The sequence below is a fragment of the Gopherus flavomarginatus genome, chromosome 7 (genome assembly GCF_025201925.1).
Source record: "Gopherus flavomarginatus isolate rGopFla2 chromosome 7, rGopFla2.mat.asm, whole genome shotgun sequence".
Taxonomy (NCBI): Eukaryota; Metazoa; Chordata; order Testudines; family Testudinidae; genus Gopherus; species Gopherus flavomarginatus.
Genome location: NC_066623.1, coordinates 19,527,758 through 19,552,018, shown reverse-complemented (window position 1 = coordinate 19,552,018; position 24,261 = coordinate 19,527,758).

The window sequence follows — 24,261 nt, the reverse complement described above, 5'->3', positions numbered from 1 at the left end:
TTAAAATGCTGTTCATGATAACTCTGTGGGTTTATTTCATTGCCACTCCAAAGCCTGGAATCAAACACAAAGTGTATCAGATGTTTTCAGCAGCAATTAAACTCATGCACTCTTGTAAACAACCTCGTAATATCCCTGCTGCTGACATTTTATTAGCTAGGCATTCCAGGCTGCTCTTTATGACAGCACCTTTAAGCGATTGTAGATGGGAATCAGATGTGCCACCAAAGAGCTGTCTTCATATTTTCTGCGGTTTGCCTAATTTGTCAAATTGGTTTTAACCCTGTTGTGTTCAGGATTCTGCCCACCTCAATACTGGTACTATCTGTACTGGAAAATGCCTAAGAAATGAAATGCTATCTACTCTCACCACAGCAAGACTTTAACTCGCTGTTGTATGAGAGGACACTCTGGTCCTAAAAGTGAAGCAAACTGGATTCAATCTCTACACACTAGAAGGGTAGGGAGTGCAGCTGGGACCCATCAGCTCTTTAAGATCCATAAGAGTGTAATCACAGAACTACCCTGTCCCCATCCTCCAACTCCTGACCATGCATACTCCTGCCACCTACAGTAAAGAATAATGAAAAGTCAACCTTCTGCCTCTAATGAGGATTTCTTGTCAGGACAAATCCTACTGAACTCAGGGTGTGTGTGTGTGTGTGTGTGTGGCTGTCAACATGGCCCTTTAACTTGGGTTGTGTGCTGGCAATCCTACCCCTTCAGAATACCTCTGTAATCATAAAACGAAAGGAGCTCAGTAATGTTAAACTGGGTAAACTGTATTCTCCATGAAACCTATAGGTTACTTTAACTTCTCTGTGCAAATGAATACTGAATTGCAGCTCTAGTCATTGTCTGTTTGTTTTTTAAAGTCACTGAATATAATCCCTTTACCAATGCAGTCCAGAATGACATGGATCATATCAAGAACTACACATTTCATTTATGACCCACATTTGTTCCATCCAGATAAGCAAGCTCTGTAACACTACTTCACTCAATAAACTAGCTTGAGAGGAAGTAGTATGATGAAAACCATCATCATGTATGTCCTGAAGAACATATGTCTTCCATATTGGCAGCTCAGCAATCCCCAGATTGTTAGCCAAAAGGTTTGGCCAGGCTTGGCATATTGTAGTATTGTGGTTAATATGAATTTGTTCTCTACATATGGACAACACTCCACTCTCACATCTTGTACATGACAAGAGTTATTGTATTATCATGGCTGTTTAAAAGCACATAAATTCTAAATTAAACATGCAGCCAACAGTAGCTTTTACTAGGAGAACATTTTTGTTTGTACACAATGCAATATGATAACTCTTGTCAAGCACAAGATTATGCACCAAGATTATTAGGGCCATTTTCAAAAGAGCTCAGCTCTCAGAGAGGCATGAAAAAAAGTGGCCTCATTTTTAAAAGAGCACAGCCTATTGGGTGCTGAGTAGGCCTGGAAGGGAAATGGTTTTCCCATCCCACAAGAATTTGAGAATTTGACAAAAAATTCTAATCCTGAATCAAGTAAACAAAAATTGCAAACCCACAAACCAAAAAATATTTCAGTTCTGCTCCACTGAAACATTTTATTTCAATTTCAAAGCATTTCATCTCAATTTTAACATTTTGACCATGTTTTCAAATAAATTAACTGAAAAAGCAAAAGTTTTCATTCTGAAAATATCAAAATGGGATGTTTTGAAAATTTGAAAACCTAAAAAAATTTTTTTTTAGTTCACAAATGTGTTGAAATGGATGCTTTCCCATGAACTGTTTAAATTTTGACAAATTAACATTTATTGGGGAAAAAATTGAAAAATTCCCAACCAGCTTTAGTGCTGAATGCTTGAAAAAAAAAACCCAGCTATGACTATCATTATGGATGTTGTTGGGGGCTGAGCTCATTTGAAAATCTAGCCCCAGGTGAAGCTAAAGGAATCACAGGGGTAAGGATGAAGCCAAAAAAATGTAAAGTTTCTGCGACAGCCAGAGACATAGCAGTTCAGACCTTTTAAAGTACATCTGAGATTTTTAAAAATCTGTCACACTTAGTATTAAAATATTTCTCCCATCTCACTCATCCAATTCTATAAATGGCAATATTTTTATTCAGAAATTCCTGTCACACATAGCTTTGAATCTCAGCTCTTGTCTACTAAATGCAGGGTTAGAAGGGTATGCTAGCCAAATAATTTAATTGTCTGATCTGACATACTATTAGATTCAGCATGCTAAAAACTCTCAAACACAGGTGACAAATGGAGTTTTCTGACTTGCTGTCAGTTATAATATATCACAGTTAACAATACCAAGAAAATGCAGTGTTGAAAGGCATAAAAAGAGAAGTGCACCTAGAAATGATACAATGAACTGCTTAAAATGTATGTATATCCCTGCTTTATAAAGGCAGGAATGGGAAATGATCTCTGTGTTATGGGTCCTATGCTACTGACAACTAATAGTTTGTCCTTTGGCTTAACTAGTAAGAACATGCACTTTTGGTTCCAGTTCTCCTGCCATCATACTATTCTGGGTGGTGATATCTCTGATGTTCCTAGTTGTGGATTTATTACAGTGTAATACAAATATGAATAAGGCAAGGTCTACACAAGAAACTTTTGCTGGTATAGTAACATTGGCTAGGGCTGTGTTCCCCTCCCTCCCATATTTCAGACAATTATTTGGGCAAAAAATTGTTTTTGTCAATATAACTTATTTTGCTGGTATAAGCTGCAACTACTGTAGATAGTTTGCCCATTTAGCTATGCCAGTATAGCTATATCAGCACTTTTTCTGGCCTAGGTGAGTCTTCTTCATAGTCTTGGAAACAAAGCAATATATTATTGGTAATGTTGGTAGACTAGATGAAGAGTATTTTGAGTCTGATGGCTGATCAACCGTACAAGCTTGTTTCATATATTATGTCACACTCATAACTTAGTGTCTGATATTAACAGAGGAAGTGAAGTGTGGGAGATCAACATCTTCCACTTTGCTTAGGTAGGTCCATGGCCATTTTTATTTATGTGTCAGAGCTGAGTCTTTGTCCTGCAAGATTTTCCCAACAGGAAAAAAATCCTAATAATTTGTTGCCTGAAGATTTTCCATAATTGTGGCTGGATCTACTACTGCTCATATGGCAGTCAAAAATGAGACAAGATTTCAGACCTGTTGCTGCCTCGGAAAAAATGTCAAATCACTTTGCTTTGGTTAGTTATGCAAGTTATAATCACTAGTGTCACTGACACTCCCCAAAGCTTAGCACTTGCCCTGCTCGCAGGTCAGATAATGGCGTATTCAAAGGAGAGCAACTCATCATAGGAAAAGGGAGAATCTGCTTCTTTTCAGTATCTTTCTTTGTATTTCTTGCTTTCCTTTCCCTTTACTGCCCCTGCTAAAAGAAGTAGGGTATTGCCCAGCCAAAGCATTGTTTTAGTCACACACTACTAGCCACCCAGAAAGCATCAAATGCTGTTAAACCACACTCATTTCTCTGTTTGGTTTTATCAGTTATCAAGACTGATAGAAGGATTCAGCCAAGGGTGGAGTGTGTGCAAGTCTCCTGGCTGTGGCTGCTGTGAGCTGACCTGCAGAATGTATTGTGGAATTGATTGTTTTGGGGGACAATACATCTAGATAACATGGGCGTTTCAGTGATTTTTCAGCTCTCCCTGAGCATCATTTAAGTACAGTAAAGGGCAACATCCCTAACCTTCAGTTGATCATCAAGTTTGTTTGGGAAAATTAAATTTGTTCACAATTTGCATTTCTCTTTTGGTGGGTATTTCCCAATTTTCCTGTATATTTGCTCCTTTCCTCCATGGCTGTGCTGAAATTTGATTTTGAATTCTGTAGCATACCTCTGTCCAGTTCCCCTATAATAACAGGGAAGGACAGGGTATCTTAAATGATCTCAATATATGCTCCAAAATATCCCAGTCTTGTTCTGGTTGAAGTCAGTCGGAGTTTTTGCCACTGATTTCAATGAGGATAGAAACAGGCCCTAAATGTAGTATCTTGTGCTAGATTCACACAGGCAGAATTCAGCTGCAAGATAAGAGACATGTTCACCTGTTAAATCCAGTATGTCCAGCAACTGGCAGATGCCAGAGAGTTTATATTAGAGGCCCTATACTAACAAACCAGTGCACATATGAGATGGACATACACAAATTTTGCAAAAAGAAGAAACAAATCCCAACAGTAATCTCCTAAGAGATTACTTATTATTAAAACTAGGAAGTGGAAACCTAATTTTAAAATGGTATGAAAAGTAACCAGTGTCCTTTTAAATACCAATCAGAAAGTTCTGATTCATAAATACCAAGCTAACAACATTCCTTTAAAGGCCAGAGTCCAAAGTATCTCAATATATAGATCTGATTATAGAAAATGTCTAATCTGAACCAGCCTCTGAGTTCAGATGTGTACATGAATTCCAGCAAATTTCCCACAATACCTTTATGTTGAAACCTTTCCCAGCTGTTGTGTGTTCATTTTTCAATGTTATTAATGGATACACCCTTGCTAATAATAATCAGATCAGGGTGAGAAGCAAGAGGTTTGTGTTTCAACAGAATGCTATTTTCCATTTGCACTTATGTGCAAGAGGATGGCTTATTATTTTTCTCGAGGCTGATCCATGCCAGCATTGATTAAAATGGTGATAACTTGAAATCATTTTTAGAAAAAATGTCCCAAACCTAAGTCTTAAACTGAATATAAATGTAAACTTTAAAACAAGTAAAATACAAATCAGCCTTGCCAAACCCAATTAGCCAGTAATGTCTTTTAATTAGCTGTAATGATTTTAACTGGATCAGAACAACAAGGAAAAGAAAGGAGCTACAAAAATGAATCAAGTTAGCATGGTGATCAAGTCCATGCTTAAATGTCCCGCACCCACTACACTGGGCCACCAGATGGCAAGTTGTTTGTACTCTGCCTGCCCAGAATGTTCTGGATCTTAAAGGTGCAGTAACCACATTGCCATCATCACGTTTCATAAGGCTCACACACTACAGGTCCCCCTCATTTAATTACTTGCCAAAACCTGAATTCAGGATTCATTTTTCCTCCTGAAAGTGCTGATAACACAATAAGAACCTATATAAGAGCATTCCCCTGCATTCCATAAACCAGGGGTCAGCAATCTTTGGCACGCGGCTGGCCAGGGTAAGCACCCTGCCAAACTGGGCCAGTTTGTTTATCTGCTGTGTCCACAGGTCTGGCCAATCGCAGCTCTCACTGGCAGCAGTTCACCGCTCCAGGCTAATGGGGGCAGCAGAAAGCGGCTGCCAGCACATCCCTTGGCCTGCGTCGCTTCCCGCAGCCCGTTGGCCTGGAGCAGCCAGTGGGAGCCACGATCTGTCGAACCTGCAGACTTGGCAGGTGAACAAACCGGCCCGGCCTGCTAAGGGGCTTACCCTAATGAGCCGCGTGCCAGAGGTTGCCAACGCCTGCCATCAGGGCCGGTGCAAGGAAGTTTCGCGCCCTAGGCGAAACTTGCATCTTATACCATCCCAGCTAACCCCGCCCCCCCCATGGCAGCTAACTCAGCCCCCCACCCAGGGACCCCCCCCATGCAGCAGCTACCCCCCACACCGCGACAGCTAACCCCGCTCCCTCCCATCCCCCCCCATGGCAACTAACCCTGCCTGGGGAGACTCCCCCTGTCCCCCCACGGCAGCTAACCCTAGCTGGGGAAATTTCCCCCTTCCCCCCAGCAGCTAACCCTGCCTGGGGAGACTTCCCCACTTCCCCCCAGCAGCTAACCCTGCCTGGGGAAACTTCCCCCCTTCCCGCCTCCAGCAGCTAAACCTGCCTGGGGAGACTTCCCCACTTCCCCCCCACAGCTAACCCTGCCTGGGGACACCTCCTGCAGAAACTAAGCCTGCCTGAGTAGCCCGCCCCAGCTGACCTCGGCTCCGCCTCCTCCACTGAGCACATCGGCGCTGCTCTAATTCTCCTCCCTGCCCAGGCTTGAGGCACTGATTGGAGGAGACTTAGAGTTGGGCTGTGTGCTCAGCGGAGGAGGCAGAGCGGAGGTGAGCTGGGGCAGGGAGCGGTTCCCCTGTGCGCTCCCCTCCTTCATTATTGCGGGCAACCCTCTCCGCACGGCCCCCCCCCAGCTCATCTCCACCTCCTCGCCTGAGGGGGCTTTTAGGCACCCCCAACCACTAGGCGCCCTAGGCGGCCGCCTAGTTTGCCTAAATGGTTGCACCGGCCCTGCCTGCCATAAACTATACACATTATTATCATTAGCTGTTGCAGATGGGCTCTTGAACGCTGATCATGGCAGGAATATAAGGAATTTCCCCTGATTTTCTGAATGGCTCAGTTTCTCAGACATACCTGAAGGTGGACATTTAAATCTGCCTGCCCATAACAATAACTCCTTTACTGTCTTTAACCCACAAGCACTCATCATACTAATGTAACTTGTATATAGACCAAAAAACTGCTCCAAAAAAACTCCAGGAAGGTTGCAAATTCAAGCACTCAGAAGTTAGCAAATGCCAAAATTAAGGGTGCCCGGTCAACCTCAGCTGGGCTATGACAGAGTCTTTAATTATGTGATCATAGAAATTTTTTCCTTCTGCATTCAAGTCAGACACCTTTGTCCTCCACATTGAAAAAGGAAGAGGAAAGCAGATGACATATTCAATAGTAATCCAAATGATGGGTGTCTAAGTGTACATAGCTAATGAGTCACCCTGCTGGTTACATTTGTTTGCAAATGTAAGTGCACTACAAGGTATTTATATACATAAGGTAGGTGCAAGCTAAAGTATGTGTGCAATCACACAGATATGCGAGTGAGCCTTCAAGGTATGGAACACTCCCACCTAAGCTGAGCAAAGTATGTTCCAAAGTATTTTGCTGGATTGGGGCTCGGCACCTTGCAGGATAGCTCCCTGTGTTTGTAAATCTTATCAGCAGTGTATTCTTCCTAAAGTGAGTCCAAGGCACAAAGTAAAGACTTTGCTCTTGGTCCATTAGTTAAGGCACCAGCCTGGGACTATGGAGACCCAGGTTCAGTTTCCTAATCTGACACAGTCTTCTTGGAACAAAACACTTATGGCCAGATTTGCAAAGGTATTTAGATGCCTGAAGATGCAGATAGGTGCCTCATGGGATTGTCACAAGTGCCTGAACAGGTTAGGTGCCTAAATCCCAAGGTGATTTAAATGGATATTAGACACTTCATCTGCTTAAGTGCTTCTGAAAATCCCACTAGGTCCAGATCCTCAAAGGTATTCAGGCACCTATTTCCCATTGACGGCCATGAGGGAGCCTAACACCCATTGAAAGTCAATATGAGTTAGGTTCCTACCTGTCACTGGCTCCTTTGAAAAATCTCCTTTTCTGTACCTTAGTCCCCTTCTGTAAAATGGATATAATAGCCCTACTTCACAGGGGTGTTGAGATGTTCAAGTACTATGGTGGGGGGGGTAATTAACTTTGATAGATAGGATCAGCACCCAAAGTTCAGGGGCTTTGGTTCAATCCGTTTGAGAAAGAAGGCCAGATGTGAAGTTCATATCTAGACCCACAGTCAGATTGTAAGTGACCCTTGATGTTCAGGGGTATCCCGATCCAATGGTCTAGTTTGGACTCATCTTGAATTTGGTTACTGATTCTGCTTTCCTCACTCATCCCAAACTTCCACTGAAGTCAGCAAGACCCCAGACTTTTCCCTGAAGTCAGTGAAACAGCAACGGAAGTCAATGGACGACAGATAAGAAATGCAGAATCCAGGACCTTTCTATCTTAAACACTTTTTAAATAAAACATAGGATGCTCAGTCCTCCTGCAAAGCAGCTTTACAGCTGTCTGAAAATAGATTCACTTAGTTGTTTCTTTGTTCCAGTATCATTGTGCCAATGTAAATGCTGCAATCTTCTTTAAACATAGCTCTGAATGCAAGTGGGTTAATGGAGTGACTTGTTGGGTGAAGCGAGGGAATAATCTGGGATTACTGAAATAAGACCTGTAACTATGGAGCCCTTGGGAAATAAAGAGCTAAAGCATTGCATCTGCTAGTCCTAAAACCTTCCCATAAATAGCTGGGATAATTAGGGGCTCACATTTCTTGAAAACAATAAAAATATGTCATAATTACCCTGTCAGATATTTTTTCTTTCACTGGTAGAAAAATGATCCCAGTAATTTGGTGTTCAGAGAGCAGGACACATTACACATTGTTATTCCTCTGCTCTGCTATTCTGAACATGAAAGTCTGTAGGTGAACCTCATTGCACTGGAGCTGCTTTCTCCTTGTTAAATCTTGTAGCAATTAGTAGATATTTCATGATCCATTTCTGTCAAATAGCATAACTTGGCAAAATGGTGCCTTGGTAACAGTCCGAGGCCTTCAAAGTCTTTTCCTCATTCCAGATGGTTAGAGATTTTCACAGTGGTATGCTGCAAGATGGAACAAAACTCAGCTTGCCCCAGCCATATCTTCTTCCTGACCCATTAGAAACTGTTGTATTACTTTGTTAAATAATGTACTTCTATTAAAAACACTCATTTGGTCTTTGAAGGCAAATACACCAATTACCACTCCTTTGAATGAGTCTATGGTGGAGATAGATGCAGCCAAGTAGATGTAGGGGGAAGCAGTGACATCCCATGGCCTTGGGCAGGGGAAAGCCAAGCCATATCAGAAGGACCCACGTTCCAAAATAGGCTAGTTCAGCATGATTCAATTTGTGAAATATATCCTGAGTGTAATTCAAAGTTTGGGGTGTCAACTTAAAGCTCATTATGGCTTAGGTTCTGCATACTGTGGAGACCATCTGACTACATGCATTTTAACTTCAATACCTGAGATTAAGAAGAAAGCTTGCTCATACAGCCATGGGGTACTGATGACTAAGTGTGGTCAAAGAAGGGTCCTCAGCTCAGGAACTTGTCCTCTCTACTTGGTCCAATAAGGCCTGAATGATTTGATTTTCAGTTCTTGTTGCAAGGCGTGCTTGTTCTCCCAGACACTTTGTGAGGCAGTCAGGGTGAGTGGGTTGGGCATCCCTAAAAGGATTCAGGACCTGCAATGCTGACCATCATGGTGCCTAGAAAATCCAGGAACGATACTGCAATCCACAAAGCCAAGTTAGCTTCCTGGGCTCCCCATGCAATGAATAAAACAGAGAAGTACCTAAGAATGCAATCCACAAAAGCCAGCACACTAGGCAAGAGCTGACTAAATTAGCCAATGGGAGATGCTGAAGAGAGGGCATGGAATAAGCCTCACCCCTCTCTTGGAGATAGATGCCTAAGTCCAGGCTCCCGGGCAGTGCCTAGTTCTGCCTGGCAACCCACGAACGGGCACCCACTGCCTGGAATCAGAAGGCTTAGGCTCCTAAGGCATCTCTTGCAGTAATGAGTTAGGTGCCTCCCTTGCTCCACACAAAACAACTGCAGGAAGAGATGCCTGCTTTATTGCTTTTAGCCCAGTGGTTAGTGTACTTCCCTGGGATATGGAATGCCCAGGTTCAATTCCCCCTTCTGCCAGAGGAGGCGAAAGGATTTGAAGAGAGGTCTCCTACCATGTGGGAAAGTGCTCGAACCACTGAGCTATGTGATGTGCCCACAGGGATGGGGCCTCCCTCAGTCTCTCCTATTGAAGCTGTAAAGTCATTGGGCCAGAGAGAGTGATTCTGTAGTTCTGTGGTTGGGGCAGCTATCTGTGAGGTGGGAGATCCTGGATCCAGTCCCCCTGTTCTAACCAGTCTTTCAATCTTCATCCACAGTGGAACAGCTTCCACACCATAATATCCCATATAGCTGAGTGGTTAGTTCACTCTCCTAAAGTGGGGGGGGGTAACACCTGTGTTCAAGTCTTTTCTCCTCCTAGGGCAGGGTGGGGAAGAACTGAAGCTGGATCTCCTACATCCTAGGTGAGTGCTGTAACCATTCAGATAAAAATTAAAAAGTGGGCACCAGCTCCACCTTTTCTAGCCAGATTCTGAATGGGACATGATTCAGTAGGTGCCCTCTGAGCATGCCTACTGGATCAGCTGAATGCTTGAATCTATGAATCATTCTAGTGTTTAGGCAGGAGGTAGGTGTGTGGATGCCTAGAGGAAGGCAGCAGAGCACATCCCCAGAGGCAAAAACTTAGGCACCTGGGGAACTTTTACCTTGAAAAATGTAGGTACCAAATGAGTTCAGGCACCTACAGAGTTTGGTGGAGTTTTGTGGATTGCAGTGAAGCCAGAACTGGGGTTTAGGTGCTTATGTATGTTCGTGGATCCCATATGGAACCCTATGTATTGCTTTGGTGCGTTGGGAAGGAGCTGTCAATACCTGGATATTGCCAACTGTTGCCAACCCTCATGATTTTGCCAGGAGGCTCATGATAATTACTGGATATATCCTGATTTCAGCCTTCATTCTTAAAGAAAAAGTACGTTTCTAGCCCTTGTGGCTGTGGAGAAGGCTTCAAAATGTGACCCCAGTGCACCCTAAAGGCTCAAAAAGCAGAAGGCAAATCTATTATTTTTACATAATCTCATGATTTTAAAGCCAATCTCCTGATTTTGAATATTTCAGGTTGGTGATACTGTTATAGTGACAGGCACCTTTAGAAATGCAGATAGATCAATAGAACTTCAGAATTCACTAGAGACCTTTTATAGATATTTTAAATCAATCTATAGAATTCTATCGAAAGGTTAAAATTCCCAGTGGAATTCAAGAGTTTGAGTAAAATTCCTAGAGAAAGGCATGATGGGGTGGGAGGGGGGAGAATAGACCTTCTGGGACCCAAAAGGAGGCACATTTTTCTTATCAAAGGAAAGGTAATGTTTCCATGGGAAGTGGGAACCTAGGACCCAGAGGAGCAGTCCTTCAGCAGTGCTCAAGAGGGTAGAAGCTGGAGCAGCTGGAGCCAATTATAGGGAGCAGATATAAAGAGGCTAACTGGGTGCCTCTGTAAAGGGCAGGCAGGCAGTATTGGCTTTGTCCTGGGAGTTGTTTTTTGGATTGTGAGCCAGGTCTTTTGAGTGAGCAGCAAAAAGGGCCTTTTTGAAGGAAGTCTTACTAGGTGCTGGCTTTCTGGGAATCAGCTGATCTCTTTCCCAGAAAAGGGTCCCCTCATCTCCAAATAGATTGTCTCTTACTGTTTTAGAGGGATTTGATTAACTCCAGTATGCTTTTAGAATAACTTCTAGGTTACTCTATGGATCTCTTCCATAAGGGGTCATGTATGCACATTGTCTACATGCAAAGAACAACCATCCCCAGGAGGAAGGTGAAGACATGGATATGAGAGTAGGGTAGGCACACAGATGCATTTTCTTTCATGGGAGGCACTTTAGATCTTCGGTTTGAGAGAAGCTCCAACTTGGGGACAGATTAAGCATGCTTATTATTGACCAATGAACAACCTGATACTTGAAGGCACCTGTATATTTTGGAACAATTAGCTTAGTTTGCATTAGAGATGGCACAACTCACAAGGGGGTGAAAAGTTTACATGTGAGGTTGGATTGTTTGTATTTAAATAGGCTAGCTGGGAAGTTAGCATCTGACTCTGCACTGGGACATACCTTAAACAGAAATTAAAATGGCTTCTGAGTAGATCAGAAAAATTAAAATGTGACCAAGATGAAGACAATATTTGGGCAGTCAAATGGATTTCATTGTTTGACTGGAATAGCCAAGACATACTTCTCTGAGGGCAAAGTTTGGTTCCCTGTTTTTGAATGGCAGTGAAAGACAGCTCAGGATTTGTATAGGGTGCAATCCTGCAGTTTTTGGGAGTAAAACTTGCACTTATAAGTTATTGATATAACTGATTTGCCTGCCCAATAATTGCAAAAAGTTTGGACCAATAGCGCCAAGTTTTAGTGGAAGGGAAGGTTAGCCAGGATTTCCACTAACAAATCGCTACAGAGGAGTATAACAAACCAAGGCAGGCAACAGAACCAATGTTATGACGGCACACAATGAATGTTTACACTGGAACAGAACAAAAGCCCAGGACAGAAAGAGATGTTTGTAGGCTAGCAAAAAGTATGCTACTAGACTGTTGGCCACTAGAGGGTGTTTCAGTTGCAGAGTTGTCATTAACAACACACTAGAATTTAGTTTAAAGGCTATTGGTTCAGGGACTGAATGTTTTGCTCTGGGATTAATTTACGGCAGCTCAATTATCTAATGTGTTATTTTTAGGTTAATATGTTCCCACCATAATTCAGCCCACCTGAGGCAGCTCAGTGGGAGAAGGGGTGAGGGTAGCTTTGTCAATGAAACAAATTTAGTCAATTATCCTTTAAGTTCCCTTGTTCATTTTAAAGATGTTGCTCTAAAGCAGTGTTTGGTGAGCCCCATAAGAGGCAAGGTATTTAAATATGAGACAGACATTTACAGAACTAATTTATAGTATCAGACCCACAGGTATAAGAGCCTGATTCTTTCCTGCCTCTTGGAGGGTGTGCACAACAGAAGGGTACATAGTATCCCCACCATTCCCTTGCACACACATTCAGGGATGGGGATATTCAGACTCCTGTCTGAGAACATGGTCCCTGTTCCTTAGGGTGCTAGGTAAGGGGAGAGACAAGCAAAGGGCAGGGTTATAGTTCTGTTCCTGGACATGTAGGTGATAGGTGCTGTGTGGTTGCCTCTCAGGAATTCTGGCTGCGTTGGGGTGCTCCAGCTGCTACACAACCCCTCTGTATCTCCTGTTTCATACTGAACAGGGTCTACAGCAAAATTATGTTAGTCACCTAAGCATCTCTCATTATTCTTTCCTGCCATTAAAGTTCAGCTGGGGACTCTTTCATTCTGCAGTGTAGGCAGAGGGAGTTTTCTGTCATCAAAACATAAACCTCCCAGAATCTGGGGACACTCCACATCCTCAGTAAGAGACCTCGGGATCTTCCTTCCAGATCTAACTCCTGACAGCTAGTGTGAGGGCCCTAACCAGTCTTCCAGCCAAGAGCCCATTAGCACCGCACACCTGGAGGATTCATGCTGTTGAATGTAAGAAGGAGCTTCACCATCCCCTTCTCCATGTGCTTAAGGCCTCACTAACATCCATGTCTTTGGATGAGGCCTATAGCATATATCTAGGCTCGGAAAACTGGATTTCCTGGACTGACTTTGTGGGAAGCTCATAGCAATACAAGAGAGGTTATGAATACTGAAAGCAAACAGGAATGTTCATGTCTGTAGGGAAGATTTCCACTACATATTCTACCTAACAGAAGGCAAGCACCTGAAGATGGGCTATAGCTTTAATAGGAATAAGGGTGAAATAATTTTGGTCTGTTCCCAGAAGTCTTTCTGTTCTTTTCTCTCAAATATGGATTCACTTAGGGCTGTGTTTAGCACCTAATCTGTGTCAAAGAAGAATAGATGGGATTTAAATTGCAAAAGCAATCAGCCACTGAACTCTTCATTCTTTTCTTTCTAAACTATAAATGCCCCCTTCCAGTGATGAACAGATGTGCTAAACAGTCTGAAAGGTGAGAATTCATCCAGCACAGATATTGTGCTGAGTTACCATAGGTAGGCCTACACTGACCTCCCTGCAAGCCTCTAGGGAATATGTTGGGATGGCACTAGGGGTAGGAGGATAATTGGTGAATGCTACTGTGGCCTTTCTGGCTTATGCCACAAGTCCTAGGCCGCACTGGGGCGAATACCATTGGAGCAGTTCTTCCAGCTGCCTTAATAATGGCGGGGGCCATTCTGGTCCCCTCAGAGCCCAAAATCAAATACTATAAATTAGTTCTGTAAATGTCCGTGTCTTGTTCTCAAATATTTTCCCCTGCGGCTTAAAACCACCTTTGTCCCTGCATTCCCCTGGACTATGCCTTCTGCACACATTGCATAGCATCTGACTCGGTCTAATTTTGTTAGTCAGTCACTCCTTTCCCAACCTCCCTCCCAAACAGATAAATATTACAATGACCAAAGCTGTACTCAGGGAAGTGCTTGTCACTGTGGCAGCAGTGCCATCTGCGTAAGTATTGATCCTTCAGTACTGATGGGTTTTTTGTTTTTTCTGACTGGGGCTAAAATGAAATGAAGTACAGTAAGCACACTAAAGTCTTGGGAGAAAAGCAGCAGTCCCGAAGGGTCTATTTTAAGGGTGATTTTCAAGGTCAATCCTTCTTTTTGCAGGCATAGTTTGCACCTGCCTTTTTGTAAAGCTGCAAGTAAAATCTGAGCATGTGTTCCTAAAAGTGCTAAATTGCAGGTTACAAGTCAGGCAGTGAGAAGCCTACATACAGTACTCAGCTTTGCGCTGCAATTCTTTCTGTGGGTACAAAAGGCAGGTGCAAATTTAGGGGGTTCAAATTGTTCCCGCAAATGAGGAAGCCTCCGTTCTTCCAAATATGTACTTCAGTGTCATTGTAGATGAAGTTCACTGTAAAGAGCAGTAGATGGCATCAGTAGGACTTTAAAAATGTACTAATATTGTTGTCCCTTCTTAGACTTGAGCCACTAGTCAAAAGTTTGGGGCCTGTGCATGTTCCAGTTGGGAGAAATTGGGTGATGTAGGTATTTCTCTGATGCTGTTGTTTATTTTCAAATAATGTACTGTCCTGTGTCTCTGAACACAAAGGGAATCAAATAGCAGCAAACAGTTTATTTTGCTCACAGTACTAAGAGTTCTCTTTTGTGCATGCACCCTGATGCAAAAAATCTCTCCCCTGGTTTCTTCCAAGGTTAGCTACACACTTTCAGCTGCTCCTTAAGGCTGTGTCTATGTCATAGTATCTTTCCCAATTCTGAACCTTAGCGTCCAAAATATGGGTACTAGCATGAATTCCCCTAAGCTTAATTACCTGCTTAGATCTGATAAGCTGCCACCAATCAGGAATTCGAGTGCCTGATACACTCTGGTCCCCCCAAAACCTTCACTGGGGACCCCCAAGACCCAGACCCCCTGGATCTTAACACAAGGAAAGTAAACCCCTTTCCTCACCGTTGCCTTTGTCAGCCTTCCCCTCCCTGAGTTACCCTGGAAGATTACTGTGATCCAAACCCCTTGAATCACAACACAGAGAAATTAGATCTCCTGGAGAGAGAGACAGATTCACGCTCCGTGAATCTAAAACAAAGGGATTCTACCCTTCCCCTCCCTTCTCCCTCCGAGTCTGTTAAGTACAGGCTCATTTCCCTTGAGCCTCAACAAGGGAAAAAAATCAGACAGGTCTTAAAAGCAAAACTTTTAATAAAAAGAAAGAAAGAAGTAAAAGGTCTATCTCTGCAATTTAGATGGTAAAAAGTTACAGGGTCTGTCAGCTTAAGAAATTGGAGAAATAGCCTCCTCCAATAGAAATACAATTTAAAATACCTCCAGCCAAATACACATTTGCACATAAAGGAAAACAAATAAAAAGACTGTACCGCCTTTCTACCTTTATACTTACAACATTGGAATAGAAGATTAGAGAGCCTGTAGGTACGTGTGGTCACTCTCAGAGCCCAGAGAGAACAAAACAAAACCCAAACACAAACAAAGGCTTCCCTCCACCGAGATTTGAAAGTATCTTTTTCCTGATTGGTCCTCTGGTCAGGTGTTGCAGGTCACTGTTTGTTAACCCTTTACAGGTAAAAGAGACATTAACCCTTAACTATCTGTTTATGACAGTCTATCACTCGGAGGGCTTGTCTACATTTAAAACAGCTGTGCCGCTGTAGCACTTCAGTGTATATTCTTTCTCCCATTGGCATAGGTAATCCATCTCCCCAAGAGGGAGGTAGTAGCTAGGTCAACAGAATAATTCTTCCGTTGACCTAGTGCTGTCTACACAGGAGGATAGGTCAGAATAGGTGTCTCTCTCAGGGCTGTGAATTTTTCACACTCCTGACAGATGTAACTATACCCACGTAAAATCCTAGTGTAGACCAGACATCAGTATCCTGTATGTTCACACACACCTGGTCACAGTACTCACTGGAACCCATTTGCCCACTCATTCTAAATTCCCGAGTGAGTTCACAATTCTCCTTTATCTTGAGCTGGGGAAGGATGAAATGGGAGGAAGTCCTAATTAACTCATCCTGATATTTGTGTTAATTGAAGGGTGTGTTCACACCTGATCTCCAACATGTGATTCATGCAGTCACCAATATCTTTCAGCATAACAATGTGCTGGTTTTCATAGCACCTCCCATACTCAAGGCTCCCAAAATGTTTACCAAATTATACACTTGTACTTGCATGTGAACATAGACAAACAGAAACAGATATACACAAATATCACCCTCCAGCCAGCACTCAAGTTAAGTCATCTAGTTTGGAGCATGGCTACTGTTTTACCAAATAGAATATCATATCCCATTGAAACAAGAGAAATTTAAGTAGATAGAATATTTTTACTCTGAGAATTTGCCCAACAGGTTGCTACTGCAAAGACCCATGAGATCTCTGTTTATTTGTTAATTATAAATGGTCATGTCTGTTATCAGACTCTAGGTATGACCCCACTCATACACATGTAACATGAAATATTTGTCATGAGCTGCCAGGGTCTCACTTAAAAGCAGCATCTGACAGATAGCACAGTGATTTCTAACACCAACAGCACTGCAACTTTACTGTGCTGAGGCACTTCAATACAGAGTCAGAGGAAAAAGTGCACTACTCTCAGTAGCTAACAACATCTCTTACAGCAACTGCATATCATGGTGAGGATTCCCATATAACTACTGAATGTACCTGACCTTGCTTAGTTCATAGGTTCTGATGAGGTCCCATGGCTGAAAACATGTATATGTAAAGTGATCTATATTGTGGCATCCTGCTATTTTAAAAAATATACTTCAAAAGGCACTAGTGTTACAATGCGTAATTGACTGCAGAGTCTATGATACAGGGGTAGATGTAGGAACTCAGCAACTTGGGGGAGAGATGAACAAAATCAGGGAGGGTTTGGATCATTTTGTTTTACAAACCCCCAAAAGAAAGATGGTTCGGATCTAAGTCCTTCACTGTTTGGAGGGCAGGATGGCGAGTTCAGAAAGATAGTTCTTAGTTTGCCTTATCCCAAGTTAAAAGTAAATGAAGGAATAATGAAGAAGCTGGTAAGGTGTTCCACATCTGGGATCCTACATCTCAAAATGCAGTCTCTGCCCCTGAGAGTTATGTCTTGGGCCAGCGTAACTGATATATTTCACCAATGCCTCCATCTTAGGTGGGAAACTATTACAATGCATTCCTGAGGCTGCAGTTAGATGCTTGTGTGGCCACCAATGGTATCTATTCACAGGGGAAATAACAACACAGGTCTCAGAAGGGAGAAAATAGTGTTTCAGAATACTTTGATTTAAAATGTATTTATTTATAATAACTAAATCTATAGATAGCTTCTGTTACTGATCTGGGGTTTCAGGCCAACTTTTGTTCAAAACCTTTGTTCCCTCTTCAAAGATCCTTAATCTGTTACTGTATCAGTTATTTTGTGAAGCTGCTTAACATTACTTTTTGTAACTTGTTTTACTAAGTAGCTGTAATTATGTTTAACACACCTTGTCTCAGTCTCAGGAATGAAGGTTGCTTCGTCAATTATAGTGATTTATTAAGAAAGTTGGACAGCATATCCCATACTAGAGCAATCACTGCATCATTCCTTGCAGATGAGCAAATTTGCCCTGGAAATTTATTCTTTATTTAAATAATTTCTATTGCATAATTCATACCAAAAACTTTAACATTTTTGCTGTACTTTTACTTCCATTATTTCTGTAGGTTTGGAAGCGTTTCAGAGATATGCGGGGGAATAAAAATCTGACTGTCAACATGTACAAGAAAAACATGTATTTAATCAAAAGAAAGAGGAGTAGGGGAAGACCCTGTTCTCTAGATATGTGTAAAACAGGGGATCTGATAAAAGATTGAAAATCAGGCATGCTACCTCAGAGGCAATTTGCATATAATTAGCCTGCAGGTTTTATTAATCTTTTTTACCAAGATGAGGTGGAGTTAATTCTTTGTTTGGAAAATGACAATGTCTTCAAAATGCACCAGTCTTTTAGTGATGGATGAGGCCAGTTATTTTTTACACCTTTTATTAGCTGCTAGCAGCTTCAATAGAGAAAAAGAAGCTTTGAAAAACGAAGTCTATAAGTTTTTAATAGTTCCACTCTAAGTTTTATTTCCTTAGATTCCTATGGGAGATTTTTTTTTAAGTAAGACAAACAGTTCTTTGTGCATCTGTGTTTCACTGTCTTCAAATGCCAATTTAAGATATTGCATCAAACTCAGCAGGAACTTTTGCAGTCCTATTAGCTTAAAATCTTCATCTTTCTAGGCTGTAATTTAATAAGATTCCATTTTGACTGAGTGGAAGGAGTGTGCTAAAGGGTGCTGTGTTGGTCCATTCTTTATTTAAATAATTTCTATTGCATAATTCATACCAAACACGTTAATATTTTTGCTGTACTTTTACTTTCATTATTTTTGTTGGTTTAGTAGAATTCCACAGAAGTAACATTTATAACAAACAAATTGAAATCAATAGCAAAAAAAACTGAAGTTTAAAATTTTGATTTTTTTTCATGAAATAAAGTGCAAAGCTACGTCATCCTGCATGAATGAAAATAATAATAATAATCATAAATATATGAAAATAAACGGTGCCATAAATTCATCAGCATAGTTTTGGGTCATTTATACTTTTCTTACTATTGTTAGCTGTTAAACACTAGCTTTGTGCTTCGTGCTGTGTAAGATACACGCGGACAGTTCTTGCTCCAAAAGTCCTATGAATTATAAAACAGAGGTAAGAAGTTGCACTGGGTCATCCAGAGGGATAACTTAGAATATATTTACCTTTTAATGTACCTACCATTACTTTTTGTGGAGTTTGTGGGAGGAATAAGCCTTTAAAAGTGATTTGAATGAGTAAATAATGTGGAACTGGTACACTTGGGTTAGACAGATAATGACCCTCCAGTAGGGGTCGTTAGAGAAGATTGAACTCTGACCCTTCTGTACTAAAAGCCAAGCGCTTCTGACACATGAACTAAAGTTATAACTCCATTAGTTAGTAACAGTTGCTATCTCTTATTCTTTATGTAGACTAGAGGGGCGCTAAGACAGATTTGACTAGTATGTATAGTTTACACTTACATAAGGGAGGCACTATTGAAGAAAGCACAAAGATGAGACTGGGAAAAAGGTGATTAGGTTGAGTTATGTGAAAAAGGGACAAAGAAGAAGGGAGGAACACTACAAGATCTGATACATAAATTGTATGGGCCTTAAATGTGATGGGTCTAACCTTGATATGGTGGGCCAAGGGAGATCAACAGAGTGTTTCAAAGAAGGTTCTGATGCAATTTGAATGATGGGTGAGGAAGGCAGCATACACATTTCTGTTAGCAAGATATGGGGAATGGATGTCCCTTAATTCCATTGCTATTCATTTTGGCTTTGGAATTTTTATCCCCATATAATCTAAGCAAGAGAGTCCTGGGGTCTCTTACAAGCAGGAGCAGTATAAATTTTAGCTGTATGTTACTAACATTCTGATGTTTGTCACCAATCCAGATAGTTCTGTAAAATATTTGCTTGAATATTTTGATTCATTTGATTTGCCATCTGGGCATAACGTTGGTTGTATAAAGTTGGAAATCCTGCCTGTGAGTGCTCTTTGTCAACTCCAGCAGATTCTTTTTTACTTGGAAGTCTTTGTACTGAGTTCTGTTCTTACTTACACTGGAATGTGCTAGATTCATGGATAGAGTCGCGAAAGTCAATGGAATTACAGTAGATTAAAAGTGGTGTAAAATCAGAAGCAGTCCGGGGTTTTCTCATAAAAATTACATTTACTAAAAGAAGAAGATAAAATCTCTGGACTCTCTGGATTGCTTCAAAACTTCTACTCTGCTCACCAACATGCAGCACAAAGAAACAAGAGCAGAATTTTTTCCCTAAATGTCCAGTGCACTAACAGGAAATATGATGTTAACAAATTCATCCCTGTATGTCTACACTGCAATGTAAGCCTAGGGTTCACACTCAGATTCAGACCTAACTCCCCTTCTGTCTACACACAAATTGCTCTAACCCAGGGTTGCACAACCGCACAGAGTGAGAGGTCTGAACCTCAAGTTAAGCTGGGACCCGGGGTCAAGCCCTATTGTTTAGCAGTGTAGACACAGCCCCACTGGACTTGTGCTCTGGGAGTCCACTAAACGTATCCCACAATCCCACAGGACAATGTTCTTTTTCCTCTTGATAGTCAAGTTTTCCCACATTGCACGATGAACAAATGGCTAGAGAGGCCACATTTGAGAGATTGCTAGGAAGTCTAGATATGGATGGTTGGATGGTTGGTTAGGCTGCATAATGCAGTGTAGAATCTAAAACAGGTATTGGCAACCTTTGGCAACCTTTCCCCCATCAGGGAAATCCGCTGGCGGGCCAGGATGGTTTGTTTACTTGCAGTGTCCACAGGTTCAGCCAGTTGCAGCTCCCACTGGCTGTGGTTCATCATTCCAGGCCAATGGGCCTGCGGGAAGTGGCGTGGACCGAGGAATGTGAATGTCATTGACTGCAGTGGAGCAGGGTTGAGCTCTTAAGCCTTTGCTTCTTTAACTGTACCAGCTAATAAGTTATTCACTTCCACAGTCATATTCATACATATGTACATGATTTCATAGTAGAACATAATTTTCTGAAGATATGTACGTGATATACTGCATTGAATCGTGTATCATTTGCTTGGATCAGCTAAGGTTTCATAGCCTATAGGTCTGTTCATGATTCTCAGAGGTTGCCTGAGCCATATGATTAAATATGGAAAACATCTGTCTTGGGCAGTGGCTAGCAAAACTCCTAACATCTGGAAAATATTGGTAAAGAAGTTAATTAAGGATGTCAACTTGCAAATTGTTGTAACAGGAAGCATTTAGGAATAGCAGATAATTGAGATTTAATTTCTCAGGGTCCTTGTCCTTGCCATTTTAACTGGGATGGGGTATATTACCTATCCTCTCCCAAACTAATCCCAAGGACACAGAATGAGGGCTCATTACCAAATTCAGCATTTATACCAGTATCAATCCGTGTAGGGGAAAGAAGTTCAGGAATCAGCTCTTCAGACCCATTTCTCCTCACAACTGAACTGTTAAAACTAATTGTAACTTCAGATTAAAAATGCATGTATGACATCCTTCTAATCCCTGTGCTAGTCTCATAAAGGTGACATTCCATAGCGCAGTCTGATATTTTGTATCCACATGCCCTCAGTTACTTTCCAGGGTAATTCTGGCTACATTGTCTTTGTGTGAGATTTAGAGTTAATTTTAGGCTTCTTGAAAGACTCCAAGGCACCTATATTTTTTAAAATTAATTCTCTGGTAAAAATAGCTGCTTCTTAGCATAAGCTGGATTTCAAGCAAAAGCATAGACAGAGCCTAATATTTTTTCAGAGGTGTTGACAACCTACATCTCCCATAGTTTTCCAGTGGAATTATGGGGTTTTGACATTTCCTGTGGCTTTATTGAGAACATTTGACCAAGAGATGAGATTCAGCACAATAAAAGCATAGAGGATTCTGAGAAGTAAGGATTGGAAAAGTTAAACCTAAGGTATAGAATGGACTTGGAACAATAATATTTTGAAACTGGCACCCATCTGGGAAATAGTGTATTGGGAAGAAGTTTGTGAGAACTCCTTCATGTTATTCAGCTGTCATGCAGCAGATGTTCAGTCTGAAAGCTGAATCTGAGATGCAAAATGTTCAGATAGTCCGAGATATGCTCTCCTGTACCTTCTTCGCCCAAAGAATTTACAAGTCATTAAGTAACGTGGCTGCATTGTGCTTATGTGTCTAGATGATCTAACGTGCATCTGTAAGTAATTATGGGTGCAAAAACAGCAGTCAGTGCTTGAAAATCTGGACCCAATGTCAGTTTTACTTCTCTAAGAGTGGGAATGGTCTGTGTTGTGGCAGCTAAGTATGAAACTTAGATATTCAGCCTGCTTAAAGTCTGGACCATTATTAGATATCCACCAGGGCCGGCTCCAGGCACCAACCGAGCAAGCTCGTGCTTGGGGCGACAGATTCCAAGGGGCTGCATTTGCTGCTTCAGCCGCCCCCGCAGGTTTTTTTCTTTTTTCTTTTTGGTTCGCTGCTCTGGCCGCCCTGTAGGGGGCAGCAGTGCAGAGGAGAGGAGCGCCCTGCTGGGAGTGGTGCCAGGTCTGTAGCAAGCAAGGCAGGGCAGCCCACGTCCTTCCCTGCCAACCGACCCGAGCGGCACAGAGCCCTCCTGGCAGGCAGTGTGGTGAGTGCCCCGCTGAAGGAAGCCCTGGATGCCCTCCTTTTCTCTCCCCACCCCCCACTGCCCGGGGCACATCTGCAAGGCCGAGAGTCCCCCTGCACCCACGCTCCATCCGCCCTGCACATTTGTTTGTCCCCCCCCCATTTCACTGCTCCAGCCGGCCCACAGGTTTGTTCATCCCCCACCCTTCACTACTCCGTCCGGCCTGCAAGTTTGTTTGTCCCCACCTCGCTGCTCCGGCCGGCCCACAGGTTTGTTCATCCCCCCCGACTTCACTGCTCCGTCCAGCCCACAGGTTTGTTCGTCCCCCCCACTTCACTGCTCTGGCCGGCCCACAGGTTTGTTTGTTCCCCCCGCCCTTTGCTGCTCTGGCTGGCTTGCAGGTTTGTTTGTCCCCCCGCCTTCACTGCTTCGGCCCACCCACAGGTGTTTTTTTGCTTGGGGTGGCAAAAATGCCAGAGCCGGCCCTGATATCCACAGTAAGAGATTAAAGGGAAAGAAAGAGACAGGCTCATGATTAAGTGTGCACACTGTTAAATGTTACATTTCTAAATGTACCATCAGCCATATTCTTCTCCAAAAATCTTATTCCAGGTTGGTGACCAATTAGATAAATCTAGATCATATTTCAGAACATGATTTCTGCATTCACCATGAAACTCAAATCTTCTGACATTTTCATATTTGCCTTTAGCTTGTTATTTGAACTACTTCCTGTTTCTCTTGACTGCTCCTTTTGTTAAACCTGGATGTTATTCATTTGATAAATCTGAGAGAAATTGTTGACTTTCTCTTGGCCTGTGACCACATGTTATCCATTATGCAATGAAGGAAGTGTTTGTTTTTTCAGACTGTTTTCTCTTAACACGGTTCACAGGAGATGATAACCATTGATGGTTCCTTTCTCTATAGCAAGGTGGCTTGGATACACTTCTGCTTGTAGATATGATGCAAAGAGCTTTTGAAACATATATAACTTTATAAAGCCAATATTTCACTCCCCAATAGTTATTCTTAATGTCACGCATCAGGTGCATGGACACTACCCTAATCTGGTCCCCACCAGAGCAAAATAAAGTATTGTTATTTGGGAAGAAGTCTAATCTAGTGGTAAAAGTGAGTGACTACAACTTTCTCTGACTAGTGTTAGTTTGAGCAAGACACTTAACTTGTCTTTGCCATTTTTTTCTCATCTACAAATTGGGGATAATAAAATCTACCTTTCAGGGTGCTGTAAGGCTTAATTACTTAATGTTTGCAAAGCACTGTTAAATCCTGTAATGAAAGTGGGAAAGAAACTGTAGACTTGAATTCTCTAGCCCAGGGATTCTCAACTCTCTCCATACTAGGACCATGTCTCTCACCTAAAACTAACAAAGGCCTTCCTACCATTTAGCGATATGAGGCTAGAGTGGTCATGCCCTCTGGCATTCTTCAGTGTTTGAGAATACATGCTTGGATCCAATAAGTCTTATTCATTGCTCACTGAAATCAGTGGAAGCTTTTTTGTCATTCTCAAAGGTTATTGGTACAGGCCCTTTACTCGATTAGAGGAGATTTCCCGTTCCCTCTATCATGTTTCTACATTTTTCAGAAGGGTTCTTTGGAGAGTCTTGCTAGTTGCTACGTTCTACTTGTTCATGAAACACCAATTCAAAATGAAAAGAAGAAAACTGACTTTTTCTAAAGAAATGTCCCCTTGTTCTAACAATATCTATAAACTAGACACTTCCATGTGACCTCCCAGAACTCTCATTTAAATCAATGGGATCCTCACTTTTGCAGACTGTCAAAGCTGACTACTACCAGTGCCCTCTCCCAGTGCCACCACTGTGTGTACTGGGCTATGTGGATAGTGGATCTGTCCAGGTGGGGCCTTGGTGGATGTGGTGGTTCCTCATAATACTCAAAATTGCAAGGATTGTTACAGTTCTGGGTTCCGGAATCCAAATAATTTTCCTTCTTCTCTTCCCTTCACAAAAACACAAATAAAACAA